Below are 19,803 nucleotides of genomic sequence, written 5' to 3' on the forward strand. Positions count from 1 at the left end.
CTCAAAATATGTCAATGTTATCTACTTTTAGATGTCTAAGGGTTGAAATCATATCAAAAGAACATTTCCTTAAGTTTTAGGACTTACCTCATCAAGCTGTTGATTGTCCGTACAATGAGTCACTATGACAAGCATGTATCTCATCACATTCAAAGTATAATCAAGTCCATTTTCTTGTTGTGCGCACTAGGATATGGCGAACAAATCACATTAGTGAAACATGCAAAACAAATTATCAAATATTTACTAACATAGATTTTTAAGATAATCACAATATCGTGTAAATTACCATCGGTGACTTCCATGTTGGACCCTGAGGAGCACGATAATGTAGCTTCTTCATAACACTGTAGTCAATAAAGTACATTCAAATTTGATTACTACTACAAAAAACCCCTATCGAGTCTCCTTTAAACCATCTTACACATCGCTTCAAGGGCGACACTACAGGCACCGACACAATAGGTACCCCCCTTACGTGTCGCCTATGACCTGATGCGTTAAGAGTACTGTACCAGTCGCTTGGTTGATTATAGGCGATGCATAAAATAAGGTATAGGAGTCGATATAATATAGTTTATGAGTCACTTTTTTCTGTAGATGTGACTTGAAAAATATAGTTTTCGAGTCAAACATTACTTTAGAGGCGACGCGTAAGGACTATTTTATAAGTCATTTATTTACAAAAATGCGATGTATATAATAAAAATTATGTGTTGCTTATTTAGTAAAGGCGATGCGTATGGTAAAATTTATGAGTCACTTATTTATTAGAGGCGATGCATATGGTTAAAATTATGAGTCACCTATTTATTAGAGGCGATGCTTATAATGTAATGGATGCTGCTACGTGCAGCTATCCCAAACATGCATAATATTAAAATTTATTTATAATCATAAAAATGAATAAATAAAAAATGACGATATTTGACTAATTTAAACTAATAAATACAAAATTAACTAAAATATATTAATAATTGAAAATTTTCTAATAAAACGAGTACATACATGAAAATTGTATGTGCTATAAAAACCGAAGAAAAAAAAAAACTGAAATAACTTTGTTCGCGAACTTTTGAGTACAAGTTTCATTCTCATTAAACTACAAACATTTATCATAAAAAAAATCTACACCATCTTTCTCGAATATCATCGATCACCTCCTTAGTGAAAGGTTGAAGAGAGAAATGCTACATACACAATAAATAGATTTATTAGTAATACATACATGTAACATAAACAACCGCTAATTTTATAAAATTAAATATTTATTTTAATACCTTTTCCCAATCGTTATCTTTTTGTAGTATAAGTGAGACAATTTGATCCATATACTTCATGACATAATAGCCACACTCAACTCCGCTTGTTTGTCGAGAACACTGAAACGCTAATAATATATTTTTTTTCAAGTAATGTCAATACACACGTAAAACTTAAATGACCATAGAAATATAATGTAAACCAGCAACATCTACCTTAATGACATTCCACGTTAGCTTTGTTTTCCGAGATCCTTTTTTAATATTCATTAAAGTTCTATATGCCCTGTACACAAATTTGATACGAATGCATTACATATGGAAATAAAACACTAATCAAACCTACAAAAAAATCGGCAGCATCTCTCCATAAAATTGACCTATACGGCACTATGCCATTATTAAAAGCATCTAAAACCACCAATACTTCCGGCATGTAACATCTGCAACATTACAATATACAATCAAATCTTCTCAAACACCATGAAAGTCATCACTTATAACCTTTGGCAATTCATCTTATCACCACCAGCATCTATATTATCAAACAAGTAACAAAAAAAGATTAAACTGTAATACTACAATGCTCCTTTGAGATGCACACTATCTAATGACCAATCTGCCAAAGAATTGAAGAAAAAAGCTACTCCTTTTTGGGGGCAAATAACAACTAGCATCTAATGATGACTTATGAATAAACAACATACAGTAAGAAAAAAAAAAAGATAAATCATTCACAAAAAAAAAAGAGGTTAACAAAGTAATGAGATTAATTATGAGTTGTGTGTGCTTACTCTTGATAGAAAGGGGCAAGTATATATTGTTTCGTACGTTGCTTGGTCATTGAATGGTTCAAATAACTTGTCAGTGAGGAAAGACGAGATTTAACCATTCCTAACCTTTGGGGACAAAAAAATCCAATGGTGTTTTAAACTTCATTCTTATTGATTTCGTTTTGCAAACACCTAAACCAATTGCAAAAATATTAATATGATAAACAACAAGCATTTTTAATCATAATGTACAGGAAATTTCACGATCTAAGTAATATTACCTTATCCAAATATGAACACATGATATGTTTAGATATGCCATGTCAAGTAATTGCTTAAGATCCTCGCCAAATACATAAGCTGTAAAAGTGACTCTCTCAGGATAATAAAATATCTCTTCAAACTCAACATCAACGCTGAAATCAATGTCTCGATTCTTATACAAGTTGTATAGATCCTTGCAACCTTTTGGCAAAGACAAGAAGGTGACCTTGCTAACAAGGAAGCGCTGTATGGTTTCATTCTCATTTTCCTTCTAATGAGATTCAGCCGCTGAACCAATATCACTTATTTTATTACCATCTTGGATATTTTCCTTGTTCTTTTTTCTGTGGGTTTTGGTTGATCTTCATAAGAAAAATAAGAGAAGATAATTAAATGCTTATACTTTATAATTTAATTTTATCTAAAATAAAAGTAAGTTACCTCCTGAGATAATCTGACTTGTTTTTGAGGCCATTGTGCCCAACTTCCTTTTACATCATCACCAAGATATTCATGTCCGAAAAAAGGTAAAGGTTGGGGTGTATTCTCCTCCCCGTTAAAAATATCTAAGATAGTCACTTTGACTTGATCTTTTAGTAATGGAACATTATGAATAATCTCTCCCGGTTCAGCTTTACATAAGGTCCCTCTAGCCACAACACGATATACTTGATCTTTTCCAAGGACCAATAACTCACATGGAACGAGCTCCTATAGACAAGTTTTTAATAATATCACTTTTTATAATCAAATTCTTGAGGTCATGTATGCTAATAATAATATATAAATAATTACCTTAGATCCATTAAGGAAAGGATCAGGATCAATAGAGTGAAAACTCCTACGAGGATGAAGAGATGTATAACCTTTCATAATGACTTCGACATCATTTGGCACATGTATGCCACAAGACTTCAAAAGTTCAAGGGTAACAACTTTAATTTCTGCTCTTGTTTGCTCCCTTACTTGTTCTGTGAGTAAATGTGCAAATACCAAAGCACCTTGGCACAATAGGCAAATGCCAAAGCACCTTGGCAGGAGCCCCTCCTTTGACAATTTCACCATCATTGCTCACCTTATATCGCGATGTCCCACATTTTGGACATTCATGCAAGTCATTGTACTCTTTTCGATAAAATACACAATTATTTGGGCAAGCATGTATCTTCTTAGCATCTAAACCCATTGGACACAACATTTTCTTTGTTTGGTATGTAGAACTTGGAAGCTCATTACCTTCGAGAAGCATATCTATTAATGATTCCAACAAATCTGTGAAACCCTTATCACTCCACCCATGTTTTGCTTTCATTTTGAACAACTTTAGTAATCCCGAAAGTCTAGTATACTTGGAGCAGCCATCATACAAAGGTTTATTAGCATCACTTAATAAACTATCTAAAACATGTCCCCTCTCATCCATTTTTCCTCCATATCAAGTAACATCTCTTCAAACTCATTATCTTCATAATCATCATCAACATTAATTAAGCCCACTACATTATCATCGTAGTTAATATAATCATCTACTATTCCCTCACCATGCCAAACCCATTCAGTATAATTCTTCAAAAACCCATTACAAAAAATATGATCTCGTAGTTCATTTTCATTAGACACAGTACCCATATTACCACAAGTCTTACAAGGACAACATATTTTCTCCCCTTTTTTTTCATGTTTCAAGGAAAATTGAATAAAAACTTCAACCCCTTGTTGAAATTCAGGCGTAGTACGCTTTTGTGTAATCCAAGTTTTGTCCATTTGATCTCTATCAAATACATGTCCCACATATATTTAATTAATAAACATTAAATCTCATAAACCAATATACAAGAATTTAATAATATATGACTTTTTGACAGTGTCCTTATCACTCTGGTTGAACTCATTCTAGATTTTTTTTATTATTAGTATCAGAGTACGTAATAGCATAAGATCACATCGCAGTGTATGTCTACCATATATGAATCAGAATCAAAATAGTTTTATCGATAAATTATATAATTGATACGAGCATCTATATATTGGAATACATAATCTTCATCTATATAGTCAAACTAATAAATTAATTAAAATTTTTGGCAGATGTCAAACTAATACGGAATCATCTTTCTTAATTTTATAATATAAGTTTCTAGTGGAATACAAAATTAATAATTAAACATGTTGAAAATAACAAATATATCAACTAAGAAAATTAAGTCTAAGATTAACAAATAACATCAATAATCAACATACAATGGTCCAACATAACCGTACTTCATGAAAAAACCCCAAAAATATTGAAATTCAATTGAGCATAATACTCTTAAAAAAACGAATTCACCCTAATTTAAATTACAAGAAATTGAATTTTTATGAACTAAAACACCAAAGTTATAATAACCCATGTATAAATAGATGAAATTATGGCTTATCAAATGCTTACCTTCGAATTCGAAGCTTCTACAAAATATTAGATGAGACTGACCGCCGGAATTATCACAATTATGCCGGAAATTTGGTTTGCTGGGGTTGGGACGCAATTTTGTTAGTGGGTTTTGATTAGGGGATTTTTATCCACCAATCACCGTCTGACAAGTGGACCAACCAGGTTCCGCCACGTGTCCTTCACGTAGGCCAATAGGAGCCTGCCACGTGTCAATCACAGATACGTCCTCTACGGACCAATCGAGGCACGCCACGTGTCCACCCATGCCAAATGGGAAAACCGGCCAACAAGGCCCAATCCTGTCTAGAGGCCCGGTCAGCCCTAGGTTTACCCTAAACCTAGAGAGTGGCACGCTTCTCAAGACTATAAATACTTAATTAATCCTCATTAAAGGGGATCGAGCAATTGAGGAAGCAATTGATCAAGCAATTAATCTCACCTGAAGAACAGAGAAGAACAGAAACATTACGGAACACTAATAACCGGCTAATCTCGCTAACAAAGCAGATTACCAACATTAAACAATCTCACCTAGAGAGATCTTATTACTTTAATTTCCGTATTAATTACTCCTTAATCAGGTACTAACTTGACCGTTGGAGGCGGAGCTCTCAGGAGTCTCCGTTATTTTGCAGGTACAGGCGTCCGGTTCCAGTCTCGGAATTGTAACTCTCCCGCAGGACATCAGAAAACCCCGAAACATTTGGCGCCGTCTGTGGAGAGTACTTCAGAGATGGCATCCAAGTCTGTACCGACTCCTGAAGAGAGGCGTCCCCTAAACGACCCTCAAGTTCAGTCGGACCATGACACCGAAAGTGAATTTGAAGTTGAAACTCATACAGCTCCAGACGGGACCCTAAGGGCCCGACGTACCCGTCATACCGAAAGGAGGGAACGGGAGCATCTTCAAACAGGAAGCGAGCCAGCAGGCGCACCGCCTGCTCGGCAACAGCCGACTGATGGGTCTGCTCCCATCATAAGGAACGAACTCATGACCTTCATGAGGGACTTCAAGGGAGAGATCCAAGAGTTGATCAACAAGAAGCCGCCTGCTTCAGTCAAGGAGCAGTCGGCCAAGAAACCTTCCACTTCACAGAAGAGGAAGCCAGTTCAAGGGCGAGAGGCGACTCCTCATCCTAAATCTAGGAAGCGGGAGCCACCTGCCCTTGATTTCACAAAATTCCGTTATCCTACAGGAAATAGGAAACCGGTTCGTCATATTCAGGAGGACGGGTCAAAGCAAACGTTCACAGATGCTCGGCTACTGCTAGAGCAGAAGAAGAGTGACCGATTGTCAGAGTCGGCTTCTACTTCAAATTTTCAAGACAGTTTGCGAAATGCCTCGATGAGGCATACTCAGTCGTACCATGAGAGTCAGTCAGGCGGCACCTCCCGTCAGTCCGGCTTTCATAGTGCCCAGGCGGTACCAAACTTACCATTTGTGCCGCAACAACAGTATTTTATGCAGCCACCTCCATTTGGTGAACCTGCAGCAAAAAACGTCCAACCTATGGACTGGCAGCTACGGTTGCTTAGACTTGGTGAACAGCCGTCGGCCTTCTCCAAGGAAATTACTGAAGCCGCTCAGCCGGCCAAGGTAAAAAATGTACTAGTAGGCGCCTATGACGGCACTACTAACCCTGAATGCCATCTGATGGCATTCACCAACCTGATGTACCTTCAAGGGTTGGATGATCCCACTTGGTGCAAGTGTTTCCCAGCGACTCTCAAGGGAATCGCACAGCAATGGTTCGGCAACCTGCCGACTGGTTGTGTAAACAGCTTCAGGACGCTTGCTTACTTATTTGCCTCCAACTTCGCCATGAACATCCCTGCGAAGAAAACGACCCTTGATTTGGGAACAATTCAGCAGGGCGAGAAGGAGGGGCTTCGTTCTTACATCAGGTGGTTCAACCTGATGAGAATACAGATTCAAGGGTTACCGGATGAGGTAGCTTATACTGACTTTTTTAGAGGTCTCAAAGACGGGTCTACCTTCAAATTTGATTTAGTTCGAAAAAGGGTGGCGACTCTTCAAGAGGCCTTGATTGAAGCAGAAGCCTATATATAGGCGACTGATCTGTGTACGATAAAACAGTCGGACGGGAAAAGGTTCGACAAAAGAGAAGGACGACAGAAACAGTCGTCTAACAAAGATGAGAAAAGAAAAGAGGTCTGGGCGGCTGATTCCTCTAAGCAGCCGGCCCAGAAAAAGAAAAAAGAATTCAAACCATACTCCCCAAAGTATGTGTTTAACAAGGATAACCAGTTTATCCTAAAAGAAATAAAAGGACGGATCTCAATTGAGAAGCCGGTCCCCATGAAGGGTTCTGCAAACAACCGGAACCAAGATAAAATCTGTGCTTATCATGATGACGTTGGTCATCACACCAATGACTGCATCAGTCTCATGCGGTACCTAGACCGCTTGGCTGAGCAAGGTGATCTTGACACTTATGTCAAGAAATCTACGGGGAACACTTCCTCAAAAAAGCAGTCGGCCAAAAAGAATCAACAGGCCGACAGTTCCGATACAGATGATGCAGTCGTCTACACCATTGCAGGCGGCTTCTCAGGAGGCGGCCCACTATTAGGGGCAACAAAGATAATATAAGGCGGTTAGATGTAAATTCCGTTCACCAAGAACGGCCGTCCAAATATACATTTCCTGAGATTGTCATCACTGAAGAGGATCTAGGAGGGGTAAGGGGGCCGCATGACGACCCTCTCGTTATTGAATGTAAAGTGGCCAACCAGAGAGTTGGCCGAATCCTCATAGATACCGGGAGCTCCTCAGATCTCATCAGCAGCAAATGTCTGTCAAAACTGAAATATCAGACGGACTGCATACATCCGGCCTCCCACCCTTTAATAGGGTTTGGAGGAGGAGTCGTCCACCCACTGGGACAAGTAGATTTACCCATTCGCCTGGGCGAAAAAGGGGAAGGACGACACATGGTAGTCCGGTTCCTAGTAGTAGAGGAACTCTCGGCCTACAACATGATTCTGGGTCGACCAACCCTGAATAATTCCAAGGCTGTTATAATCCCGTCTCTTATGCTGCTCAAGTTTGAGAGGGATAATGGAACAGTCGGCTCCCTAAGGGGAGATCAGAGGATGGCCCGAGAGTGCTATCTCTCGGATGTCAAGCCCACTGTTATGGCCATTGGGTCAAGTGGAGAAAAAACAGACCTTGACAATGTCAAGGAGAGTGCGCCTGTTCAAGAAACAGGCGACAAAAAGAGAAAGGCGTCCCAGACAGAGTCCGCAAGAAAAGCAAGAAAATAGCAATCATTGGCAGAGGAGCGGCCGGATGAGTTCCGCCCTCAGCCGGCTGGTGAGCATGCGGACCTGATCTTAGACGACTCACGTCCTGACCGAACAGTCAAAGTTGGGACGACTGCTCTGAGAAACCTTGGTGACGACTTTCACAATCTATTGAAAGAATACAAGGACATCTTTGCATTTGAAGTCCATGAAATGCCAGGCATTAGTCCTGATCTGGCAGTACATAAACTCGCTGTGGATCCGAAAAAGAAGCCGGTACGGCAAAAGAAGCGGAACCATGGCGAAGAAAGAAGTCAGGCGGCAGCCGCCGAAGTTAAAAAATTACTTGATGCAGGGTTCATTCGGCAATGTTACTTCCCAGACTGGGTTGCAAATGTGGTACTTGTTAAAAAGCCGAATGGCACCTGGCGAATGTGTGTAGACTACACAGACTTAAACAAGGCGTGCCCCAAAGACAGTTACCCTCTGCCTAAAATTGATAATCTGGTCGACTCAACAGCCGGCCATGCCTTGATGAGTTTCATGGACGCCTATTCTGGTTTCCATCAAATTCCCTTATGGAGGAAAGATCAGGAGAAGACGACCTTCGTCACTGATCAGGGGTTATACTGTTACACGGTCATGCCGTTTGGTCTTAAGAATGCCCCGGCTACCTTTCAACGAATGATAAACACTGTGTTCTTTGATTAGATTGGGAGAAACGTCGAGGCATATATTGATGATATGATTGTCAAGACTAAACTTCAGAAAGATCATCTGACGGACCTCCGAGAAACTTTCGCCACACTCAGGCGGCACCATGTCATGCTCAATCCCAAGAAATGTGTATTTGGAGTTGAGTCTGGGAAATTTCTCGGATTCCTTATCAATCAGAGAGGAATAGAGGCGAACCCTGAGAAGGTGCAGGTGGTCATTGACATGCAGTCGCCTCGTACCATCCGAGAGGTTCAGAAGTTAACAGGTTGTCTGGCGGCCTTGGGGAGATTCCTAAGCCGATCAGGCGACAAATGCCTATACTTTTTCCAGGCAATTAAGAAAAAGGCAAGGTTTGAATGGGGGCCGGATGCTGAGGCCGCCTTCCAGAAGTTAAAAGTTCACTTGCATTCCTTGCCGAGGCTGGTCAGCCCTTTGCCCAAAGAGGATCTCTACATGTACCTGGCCGTCTCTGATCATGCGTTAAGCGCTGTTCTCCTTGCTGAAAGGGACGGCTGTCAGCACCCGGTCTACTTTGTCAGTCACGTACTGAAAAATGCCGAGTTGAGGTATCCCCTAGTGGAGAAATTTGGTCTTGCACTCTTCATGGCTGTTAAAAAATTAAAGCCCTACTTTTTGGCACATGCAGTCGTCGTGTATACAGACCAACCAATCAAGCGGCCCCTTACCATCATGGAGTCGTCAGGACGAATGATCAAATGGGCCATAGAAATACAGAGCCTCGAAGTTACTTTCGAGCCTAGAAAAGCAGTGAAGGGGCAAGCCTTTGCTGACTTTATTGTAGAGATGACTCGTCCTCCTGACTCTCAAGTTCCAGACCAAGTATGGAAGGTATATGTGGACGGAAGCTCTACTTCAAATGGTTGTGGAGCAGGCGTCGTATGTCAATCTCCAGAGGGCGACAGGTTCGAGTATGCTCTACGCTTCAGTTTTCAGGCTTCAAACAAGGAGGCAGAATATGAAGCTTTACTAGCCGGGATCCGCATGTGCAAGGCGGCAGGGGCAAGAAAAATAGACGCCTGTTCTGATTCACAATTGATAGTGAGTCAGTACAATGGCGAATACGAAGCAACCCATCCGGCCATGATCAAGTATTTACAGGCGGTCCGACAAGCAGTCGGCTCCCTTGAGGATTTCCATCTGATCCAAGGGCCGAGATCAGAAAACAACCAGGCGGATGCACTGTCAAAATTAGCATCATCCGCCTCCTCCGATACTCCTCGAACTGTTTTTTGGGAAGTAATGGAGAAGAGAAGCATCGAGGAAAACCCTATTGGAATCCTAGACAGAAGCTCAACCTGGATGGATTCAATCAGGGCATATCTGACAAACGGTACACTGCCGGATGATCCTCAACAGGCGGCAGCACTGAAAAAACGAGCCACCTGTTTTGAAACGATTAAGGGAGAACTTCACAAGAGGGGGTACCTTCAACCCTTCTTAAAGTGTGTTACTCCTGAAAAGGGACGAGAGATACTAGATGATCTTCACTCTGGTTACTATGCTTCTCATATAGGTGGTAGGATGCTTGCTCAAAGGGCAAGGCGGCAGGGCTACTTTTGGCCTACTTTGGAAGCAGATGCAATGGAGATGGTGAAAAAATGTGACAAGTGCCAAAGGTTTGGCAAATTAATTCACCGTCCGGCTACTGACCTCACTACCATTCACAGCCCACTACTGTTTGCTAAGTGGGGCATGGACATTCTGGGTCCATATACGCCTGCTACAGGCGGCAGAAGGTACATACTTGTTGCCGTTGACTACTTCACTAAATGGGTAGAGGCGGAGGCTGTAAAGGGAATCAAGACGAAAGATGTAATTTCATTCATTTGGAAAAACGTCATCACTCGGTTCGGGGTTCCCATGTCTATGGTTTTTGATAATGGTCCCCAATTTGAGACGCCTGTTCTCAAAAGCTGGTTGGGAGACCAAGGAATTGCACACTACTTTGCATCTGTCGGCCGTCCACAAGCAAACGGCCAGGTAGAAGCCTTTAATAAAATCATCTCAGACGGTCTCAAGAAAAAGAATGAACGAGCAGGCGGCCTATGGGCGGATGAACTACCACATGTTCTCTGGGCCATTAGGACGACTGAAAAAGGGGCGACTGGAGAAACTCCATTCCTCCTAACTTACGGTGCGGAAGCTGTTCTTCCAATAGAACACTACGAGCCGACTCTTCGAGTAATGCTATATGACGAAGAGGCAAACTGGGAAGCCATGCGCCTGGCATTAGACTCACTTCCTGAAAAGAGGGGCAATGCTGTTTTGCGCCATGAGATCTATCGCCTGAGAATGACTAGATCATACAACAAAAAAGTACACAGGCGTCCACTCAAAGTAGGGGACTTTGTACTTAGAAAAATGGAAGCAGTTGGTAGGGCTAATGAGTCTGGCAAACTAACTCCCAACTGGGAAGGACCCTACCGAATCTATGAGGAAGTCAGGGACGGTACCTACCGTCTAGAAACACCAGACGGACAACCGTTGCCTCGAACTTGGAATGTAGATAATCTTAAAAAATATTTCTTCTGAATGATGTAAAGTAAAGAGCTACTTAATAAAGTTTGCACTTACTATTCAATTTTATATTACGAGGGGCATGCCGTCTGTACCTTTACAGTCGGCTACTCTCCATTGAGTTTTTCACTCTATCTTCAGAGGGGCATGCCGTCTGTACCTTTACAGTCGGCTACTCTCCATTGAGTTTTTCACTCTATCTTCAGAGGGGCATGCCGTCTGTACCTTTACAGTCGGCTACTCTCCATTGAGTATTTTACTCACAATACTTAGCTAAAAAGATTAGGGCCTGGCCGACCCTGTGCCTAACAGGCGGCTACCCTTCTTTTACTTAGCACATACGTTCACCAAGAACTTACCAAGGCCACCGGCCGAATGATCAGACCAGGCGCCAAGCCAACTGATCAAATCTACAAAACTAATACGACCTGTCCCAACATCATAGCAGGCGTCCGACGGCATCCCTCCGGATGAAATTCGTCGCAGAGAGCAGCTCCCTTTTGGGTGGAACATTGTTCTATAAACTAATTACACGGCACCTATACGACTGTCCCCAAGGGCAACCACGTAGCCGTTTTTGAGACAAGGATAACTCTATCACTAACCAAACCAGTGGTAGCAGTTGACATCTGAGTCAGATGGCCGCCTGTATTACTTGGGATAAATGCAGGGGGTACCTATTGAGTTAATAGCCAACAAACATTGGCGAATCAAGGGGTCTAGCCGGCCTACGCCGCCTGGTACCTCTACTTCTCAAACAAAAGTGACGGCGACTGAGTAACTCCAACGTTAACTCATAGTCACTCCCTCAAATTTGGTATGGAACCTAAAAGGTTTGGGTCGTCCGCCTGTTTTTAACAAACAAGGGCACTCAAACCCCTATTCCTACTAGGTAACCTATTGAGTTAATAGCCAACAAACATTGGCAAATCAAGAGGATCAGCCGGCCTCCACCGCCTGGTACCTCTACTATTCAATCTAGAGTGTGACGAAGACTAAGTAACTCCTATGTTAACTTAATAGTCACTCAAACTTAGTATGGAGCCTAAAAGGTATGAGTCGTCCGCCTGTTTTTAACAAACAGGGACTCTCAACCACTACTCTTGCTAGGTTAACAAATTACGAGTTAAAAGCCAACATTGGCAATAAAGGGAAACAACCGGTACCCGCCGCTTGTTATCCTACTTACTTAATTCCTTGGCGACTAGGTAATACTATTTACTTGGTCAGACCACTTTCCTACTTGGTTAAAATTACAAAAAGACAGGCACGCCTGCCTAAACAGGATCCAGACAAAATAGTTCGAATACCGATTGAATAAATGGCCGACTGATCGTCTATCCTGGAAACAGACAACCAGTCGTCCAGGGGCATAGGCGGCGTACTTACTATTTGTACCTGTCTGCAACGTTCGGCCATGTACAACAGTCGGTCTAGTGAACAATGGGATATTAGATATGGAATACTTAGACAATTTTGAAGCAAAACAAAAATTTGATTAAAAATAAGCCGGTCATTAAAGACCAGCAAAATATTCAAAGCCCCGGCCCCCTGGCCGGGTAAATACAAAGCAAACGGCACGCAGGCCGTGGAAAAAATACATTAAGCTTAAGAAGGGGGCAGTTCAGTATTAGCAGCTGCCGCCTGGTCAGCACTCTTCTTGCTGGACTCGGCTTCAGCTGCATCCTCTTTTGATGCCTTACCCCCAAGTGGCACAAGCGCCACAACCGGCTCTTCCTCCTCCTCCAACGCATCTCCCAACGCCTCTTCTTCAGCAGCCGCCAAGATCTCTTGATTATATGTTTCCGAACACTGGCGGTACGTTCTTTCCCATGAGGCAAAGTCGGCATTGGGGAACAGGCGGCCCCAGGTCATGCGCTGGATTTGAGCGGAGTCTTCCACCATCTCCCGGACGAGCTCTTTCTTCTCTTGCTCGGCCATTTCCGAGAGCTCTTGGGTAAGACTCTTCTCTTGGCTCACCAGGCGTTCTTTTACGTTGGCCAAGGATTTCTCCATGGCTTCGTAAGAGTGCATTTTTTGGCGAAGAGGTTTCAGCTCGGCCTTAAGATTTGTGATGGTCGCCTCCAGCTCGTCATTCTTCTTCTGGGCCGCCTCTAACTGAGCCCGAACAGCGGCGGTAGCCTGCGCCTGATAATAAAGAATATCAATGGTCAGTACTTCATTTTGGGCAATTTGAAACATTGCCTTATCACAGTTGGAGGCGGCCATAGCTTTTGCAGCCTTTACCTCTTTGTTTTTCCGATCAAGCGGCTTGCGAAGGCTGTTAACTCGGAGCAGGGCCTAAGTACAAAAAGGAAACAGGCGTCAGTTTCCAAACAAAAAAGATAACAGGCGTCTTGGAATTCAAATACTCAAAAAAGTATACCTCAGCAAGGACCCCTGCAATCCCATCAAGGTCAAGGGTGCCGGCACCCCTGACCGCCTCCCTTTCAGATGGAGGAACTACTTTGATCATGGACTTGGCTACCTCAACCAAGTCAAGCCCCTGAGGGCCGGCTGCATCAAGCGTAAAAAAGCAAGTTAGACCTAGTCAAGAAGGAAGCAAGTGTGAGTTTTTACAAGTAATTGTCCATACTTCTAGGCGGCCCCGCCGGGGTTTTAGAAGAAGTGGCCGGCTGCTTCTCAGCCGCCACTGTTTTCCTGGAAGACCCAGGAGAGCTTGCAACAGTCGTCCTCCGGGCCTTGGGGTCCGGCTGTTGCGAGGAAGAAGCTCTTGGAGTGCCCGACTGTAAATGAAAAGAGTTAGTATATGCATAAGACAACTCCTAAAAGAGGAAGAGTTTTCGAAGCCTACCAAGGGTGCCCCCTTGTTGGGGGAGTCGGTACAAGACTGTTGCATGAGAGAGGCCCGCAACATGGCCGCCGCAGTCTTGGATGCTGTTATTTTACTCATGGCGTCAGCTGCAAAAAATAAACAACAAAGTTAGTAAAGATCCCAAGTAAACAAAGCTTGAAAAAACAGAGTATTTGTCAGGCCGGCTACCTCTAGAGCACCGACTGCTGAGGCCACAGGCGACCAAAAATTACTCGTCATAGAGCCACTTGAAGCTCGGGACGCAGTTTAGGGGTACTTGCTCTCGTACCCCTGAAGTAGAGTTCACCCTAGTCTCTACTTTGAAGAGTCCTTTGTCTAGGATCTCTTTTTTAGCCTTTGGGGGAACAGGTGGCATGCTGCGGCCGCCTGCGAGAAGAGGCGGATCCCTATTCCACTTGTTAAAACGTTGGTTCAGCTCCGTGTCTGAACCCTCAATGATAAGGAAGGTGTTCCGCCAATCCTTCCATTTGTTCGCCTTACCTCTCGTCATGAGGTAGCCCCTATGGCTTGTTAATTGATACCAGCCGGTACCTCCCGACTTAGGGGTCCGGCTGAGATAGTTCATGTGGGCGAAAGCCTCAAAGCTTGGCTCCACCCCGTACATTTCGCACCCGGCCACATAGCCGAGTACGTTTACCCAAGAGTTGGGGGCTAACTGCCATAACCCCAAATCATACCCATCTAAAATCCGCTGAACAGCCGGATGTAATGGGAAGCGCAGTCCAGCTTTGATGGCCGCTACATAGCAGCCAAAGAAGCCGTCATCATAGCTGGTACCAGCCGGCCAGACGATAGTGTCTTCTGGATCCGGCACGAACAGTAAAAATTCCGGGCCCATTCTGTGGTTAGCAATAAAGCTCTCCACTTTGTCTTGCATGGTTGCGATCCGGCCCCGGGGTACCATGCAGTAGTAGGGGGCGTTTTCCTCTCTGTAAGAGGCGGACGGGTCCGCCCAATTGTCCCCCTTCTCAACTGCATGAGAAAGCCTCGCCTCTTGTAGGCGGCTGTTTCTTTCTTCTGAGCCTGGAGAACTGTGGCCAGAAGAGCTGGACTCGGACTCGTCCTCTGACGAGTCCGAAGAGGACGACTCCTCCCCTCTCCCAGAGGGGCCTGCCTCCTCTCCCTTAGAAGGAGCAGGAGGAAAATTAGACATATCAACGGTAAAATGGGAAGGGATCACCTTGACCCCTCTCTCAGAACTGTCGGCTTGGCAGCCGCCTCGTTTCACTTCTACATCTGGCGCCTGGTCAGATGTTTCACTAATGAGCACCCTTTGGGAGGAGCCGTCCGAGTTTGAGATCATAGCAGTCTTTTTTGTTCTGGCCATCACGTTCTGCATAGACACAGATACAGTCGGACTTTGTATAAAGGGCAAAGATGGGTCCAGAAAAGGGCAGGCGGCACTCCTAGTCCTAGATTCAGCCGTCCCCGGTGACCGGCTGATCACTAACTTAGGTCGTGTCGTGTGCTTCCGTGGTGCCATTTCAAAAAACAAAAAGAAAATTAAGAGTAAGAGAACTGAGTTACCTGAACGAGTGACGGTTGATGAAGTTCAGGAAATCCGGTGCAGTCGGCTTGTCAGAACAGGCGGTAGGCAGAAAAGGTCCGAAATGTCAGAGCAAGTTCAGGGGTCCGAATGTTCTCGCAAAGTTCTCAAATGTGAAAATGACCGAAGTCAGCACTTCCTTATATAGGCAAAGTGAGAAGGCGAAGGGTCGCTTCCAAATTCAAAATTTGGGCGGGAAAATCTCTCGGCCGTTTGCAAGGTGACACCTGTAGCAGGCCGTCGCCTGTCACCGTGCGACACCTGTCACAGGCGACACGTGACCAGTCACGTGCCACCTGTGAGGGGCAAATGATTAGGGGATTTTTATCCACCAATCACCGTCTGACAAGTGGACCAACCAGGTTCCGCCACGTGTCCTTCACGTAGGCCAATAGGAGCCTGCCACGTGTCAATCACAGATACGTCCTCTACGGACCAATCGAGGCACGCCACGTGTCCACCCATGCCAAATGGGAAAACCGGCCAACAAGGCCCAATCCTGTCTAGAGGCCCGGTCAGCCCTAGGTTTACCCTAAACCTAGAGAGTGGCACGCTTCTCAAGACTATAAATACTTAATTAATCCTCATTAAAGGGGATCGAGCAATTGAGGAAGCAATTGATCAAGCAATTAATCTCACCTGAAGAACAGAGAAGAACAGAAACATTACGGAACACTAATAACCGGCTAATCTCGCTAACAAAGCAGATTACCAACATTAAACACTCTCACCTAGAGAGATCTTATTACTTTAATTTCCGTATTAATTACTCCTTAATCAGGTACTAACTTGACCGTTGGAGGCGGAGCTCTCAGGAGTCTCCGTTATTTTGCAGGTACAGGCGTCCGGTTCCAGTCTCGGAATTGTAACTCTCCCGCAGGACATCAGAAAACCCCGAAACAGGTTTTGATTGGGAATCAAGTTTATGGGGTTTGGTTTGCGTGGGAAAGCACGGTAATGGCAAAGCTAGAAGATGAATATGGATGGTTTTTACTTTTCAAGGGTTTTGAACTTTTGGTGCTTTTCTTTTACAAAAATTATAATGACTCTTTACTTTATTTTTTGGTTAAAAAACGTAAGAATCTTTTACCTTTTTTTTTTCCTTTTTTTAAAAATTTTTTTGGTGATACAAACTTTCTTTTAGTAGTGTATAAATTTAGTTAGTTTATTTTTATTTTTTCTATATAAGATTCTTATGACTATTTTTGTAAGGATTATTTTATGTATTACTTAATCTCTTAGTAGTAAAAAAATTTTAGTGTAGCAATTGGGGCAAAAATAAGGGACGGACAGAGTACTCAGTATTAGATAACTTAAAATGTTACTCCATATTATATGACTCAAAATGTTTATTGGTCTCACGTTACACACTCTATTCATAAATATTTGATATATTTGATTTTTTTTTTTCCTATTGATATACTAAGTTTGACCATCGTTTTTTAAATAACATGTAAGAAAACAAATATTTTTAAGAAACCTAACGCATCTATTATTTAGAAACGGTGGAAGTAACATTCAATAACAATTTTACTATTCAAATGTAAGATGCAATCTTACGCATTGATTTATGGCACTCATATATACAAGACAAGTAACTCTAAAAATATCACAAAGTTTATCATATACTAATTAAGGGATGAGTTAAAATATGTAGATAAATTCATAGTCAAACCTTACGTATCACCTTATTTACAAGAGGCGACTCCAAAGGTTTAAGAGTCACATACCAAAACATATTACACTTTAGACTTATTTTCATAATTTTTAATACGACCTAATGTGTCGCCTAATTTATAACAAGTGACTCCTAAAGCTTATGAGTCAAATATTAATTTCAGGCGATGTATTAGACTTATTAGCTATATTTATATAACAACCTTACTCATCACTTAATTTATATGAGGCGACTCCAAACATTTATGAGTCACACAATAATAATCAGGCAACACTTTACATTTTTTCTAAACTTATTATACAACCTATAGTGTCGCCTCATCTATAAGGGGTGACTCCAAAGGCTAATGAGTCGCATATTTTTAACATGCGACTCTAAAAGGGCGACTTTTAAAGGTATTTTTGTAGTATTAGTCGTCTGACTACTAAATTAGTTAGCAATAATCATCACTAGGTAGCTATATATATTTACTTTTGCAATATAGACTTCACGATCCACTTCTCCGATGATCGAGCTGAATCAAAGTGATAGATTGTGTTATTGGAATTACAAATCACCATGAGGCTCCAATGCTCCCTACATAAGTTCACAATAGACAAACAAATTGATATTTAGGAGTCAACATATAATGAGGCCAAACGATTGAATTTGACATGGTTAGACTTACTCTCTATAAGATGGGGCGAATATGAACTTTTCTCCCACACGCACTGATTCCCTGATACTGTGTTTAACATAATACAACACGTCACGGGGGTTGCCTACAATACTCAGTTTTAGTTAAGTGCTCATGTAGTGCTCTGCGTGCATGAACATTGAATAATTAATAAAATGAAGGATAATCACCATAAATTTGAATAACTTGAAAAAAGTGTAGATTATGTGGGCATTGAAGTACCTCATGAATTTTTGAATGAAGGAAATGTTAAGCTTTGCACCACGTAGAAAATCCTTCACATCTTCATTGCTAATCCATGCAACTGCATCCTCATCATAGTGGAACATTGCCTTAGGAACTGCAACTTCCATGGGATCAACCAAATGACAAGCACGGTCGTGAAGAAAGGTCAAATCAGCAGAGAGCGATTGAAGAACAATGTCTTCAACAAGTGGAGTAGGTTACATGGGTGAACCTTTTGAAGAGTGCAACTTCGACGCTTGTTCACTCTTGGACCGTTGTTCACTCAGCTTCTTGTAAGGTTGATAAATGCTTTTAGGCTTCTCCACCCTCCTTCTCTTTGAAGTTTGTCTTACATGCAAAATCTGAAACTTTAACGACCGAGTGAGTTAAGAAAAAAAAAATAATGGCTCAAAATAATCCCAAAAAAACATGCAGCTTCCGCCGAGGCTGGAACAGCCTAGGGGTCGCCGCCGTGGCCGGAATAGCCCAAGCAGCCGCCGCCGAGGCCGCTCCTGCCCAGGAAGCCCCCGCTAAGGCCACAGCAGCCCTGACAGCCGCTGCCAGGACTGCTGCAGCCTAGGCAGACAGCTGCTGCCGAGGCCGGAGCATCCCAGAGAGCAGCAACTGAGGCCAGAGCAGCCTAGGGAGCGGCAGCCGAGGTCGTCGCAGCCTCGGAATCGGAGATGGGGGCCAAGGAGTCCTGCTATTTCGGCGGTTTTATTTTCACAGGTGCAGTTAGAGAGTGCCTAACGGTTATTTAACACTAAAAAAATGAAAATAAATAAATTACCTCATAGATCAACCTCACCCACGCACGTGGCTAATCAATGAAACTACCTACAGCTTGCCAAAGCTTTGTTATCTCAACCTCCTCTATCGGTATAGGTAGTGGGATATTTTCGAACCCTGCAATCACCGAAGCAATCCCAGCTGAGTAATGATTTGGCCCCGCCGTATCACCGGTCTCGCTTGTGCACTACCATACACCACAAAATTCAATTCTCCCATATTTGCAAGCGTCGGGGCTAGAAGTGCACACCGAGTGTCTTCCTACACTTGTAAAAAAAAATTTATCAAAATAGGTCTTTTCCTACACCATTGATAATGTAACGAAATTCATTACGCTAGAACCAAACAAATCACCTGTGAATCTGGATATTCATGCGGTGTTGAATTGTCAAGGTCCCTCGAGTGCGCATGTGTAGGAATAGCAACCTGCAATAGTTCATCAATCATGCCACCTCAGATCTCACGTAACTCAATATTTTAAAACTTTTAATACAATTGAAACTACCTCAGGTAGCACATCTTCTCCATGTATCTCATCTCCTCCATGTCTGTCACATTCTCCTTGTTCTTGTGGATGACTACATGAGTCGACCGGTGTAGTCGCGGGGAATAGCAAACTCGGTAAGTTCATCTGCTTCGCCCAAGCATTGAATTCACCTACTAACTTGTTGCGTACTTGTTCTTTAATTGATGCCACCTTGGCATCCAACTCATCCGGTGAGTTAACACTTGCTCGAGATCGACCCGATTTTGTGTATTTTGGACCCATCACCTTTTTCCATCCTAGCAATGACCCTC

At 42.8% G+C, this 19,803-nt stretch overlaps 1 long non-coding RNA gene across 2 annotated transcripts; it reads right to left on the minus strand.

Annotated features, from left to right (window-relative positions):
• Positions 1-935: 935 nt before the first annotated feature.
• LOC110721961 lies at positions 936-2,230 on the minus strand. Of its 2 annotated transcripts, XR_002511488.1 has the most exons (4): positions 2,057-2,230; positions 1,479-1,548; positions 1,281-1,390; positions 936-1,190 (listed from the first exon to the last, which is right to left on the minus strand). It is a non-coding gene; the product is annotated as an uncharacterized LOC110721961 (long non-coding RNA). The 2 variants fall into 2 exon arrangements; XR_002511487.1 differs by having other exon boundaries at positions 1,479-2,230.
• Between the last annotated feature and the right edge of the window lie 17,573 nt (positions 2,231-19,803).

Source organism: Chenopodium quinoa, unplaced genomic scaffold, assembly GCF_001683475.1.
Source record: "Chenopodium quinoa cultivar QQ74 unplaced genomic scaffold, ASM168347v1, whole genome shotgun sequence".
NCBI classification, from domain to species: Eukaryota; Viridiplantae; Streptophyta; class Magnoliopsida; order Caryophyllales; family Amaranthaceae; genus Chenopodium; species Chenopodium quinoa.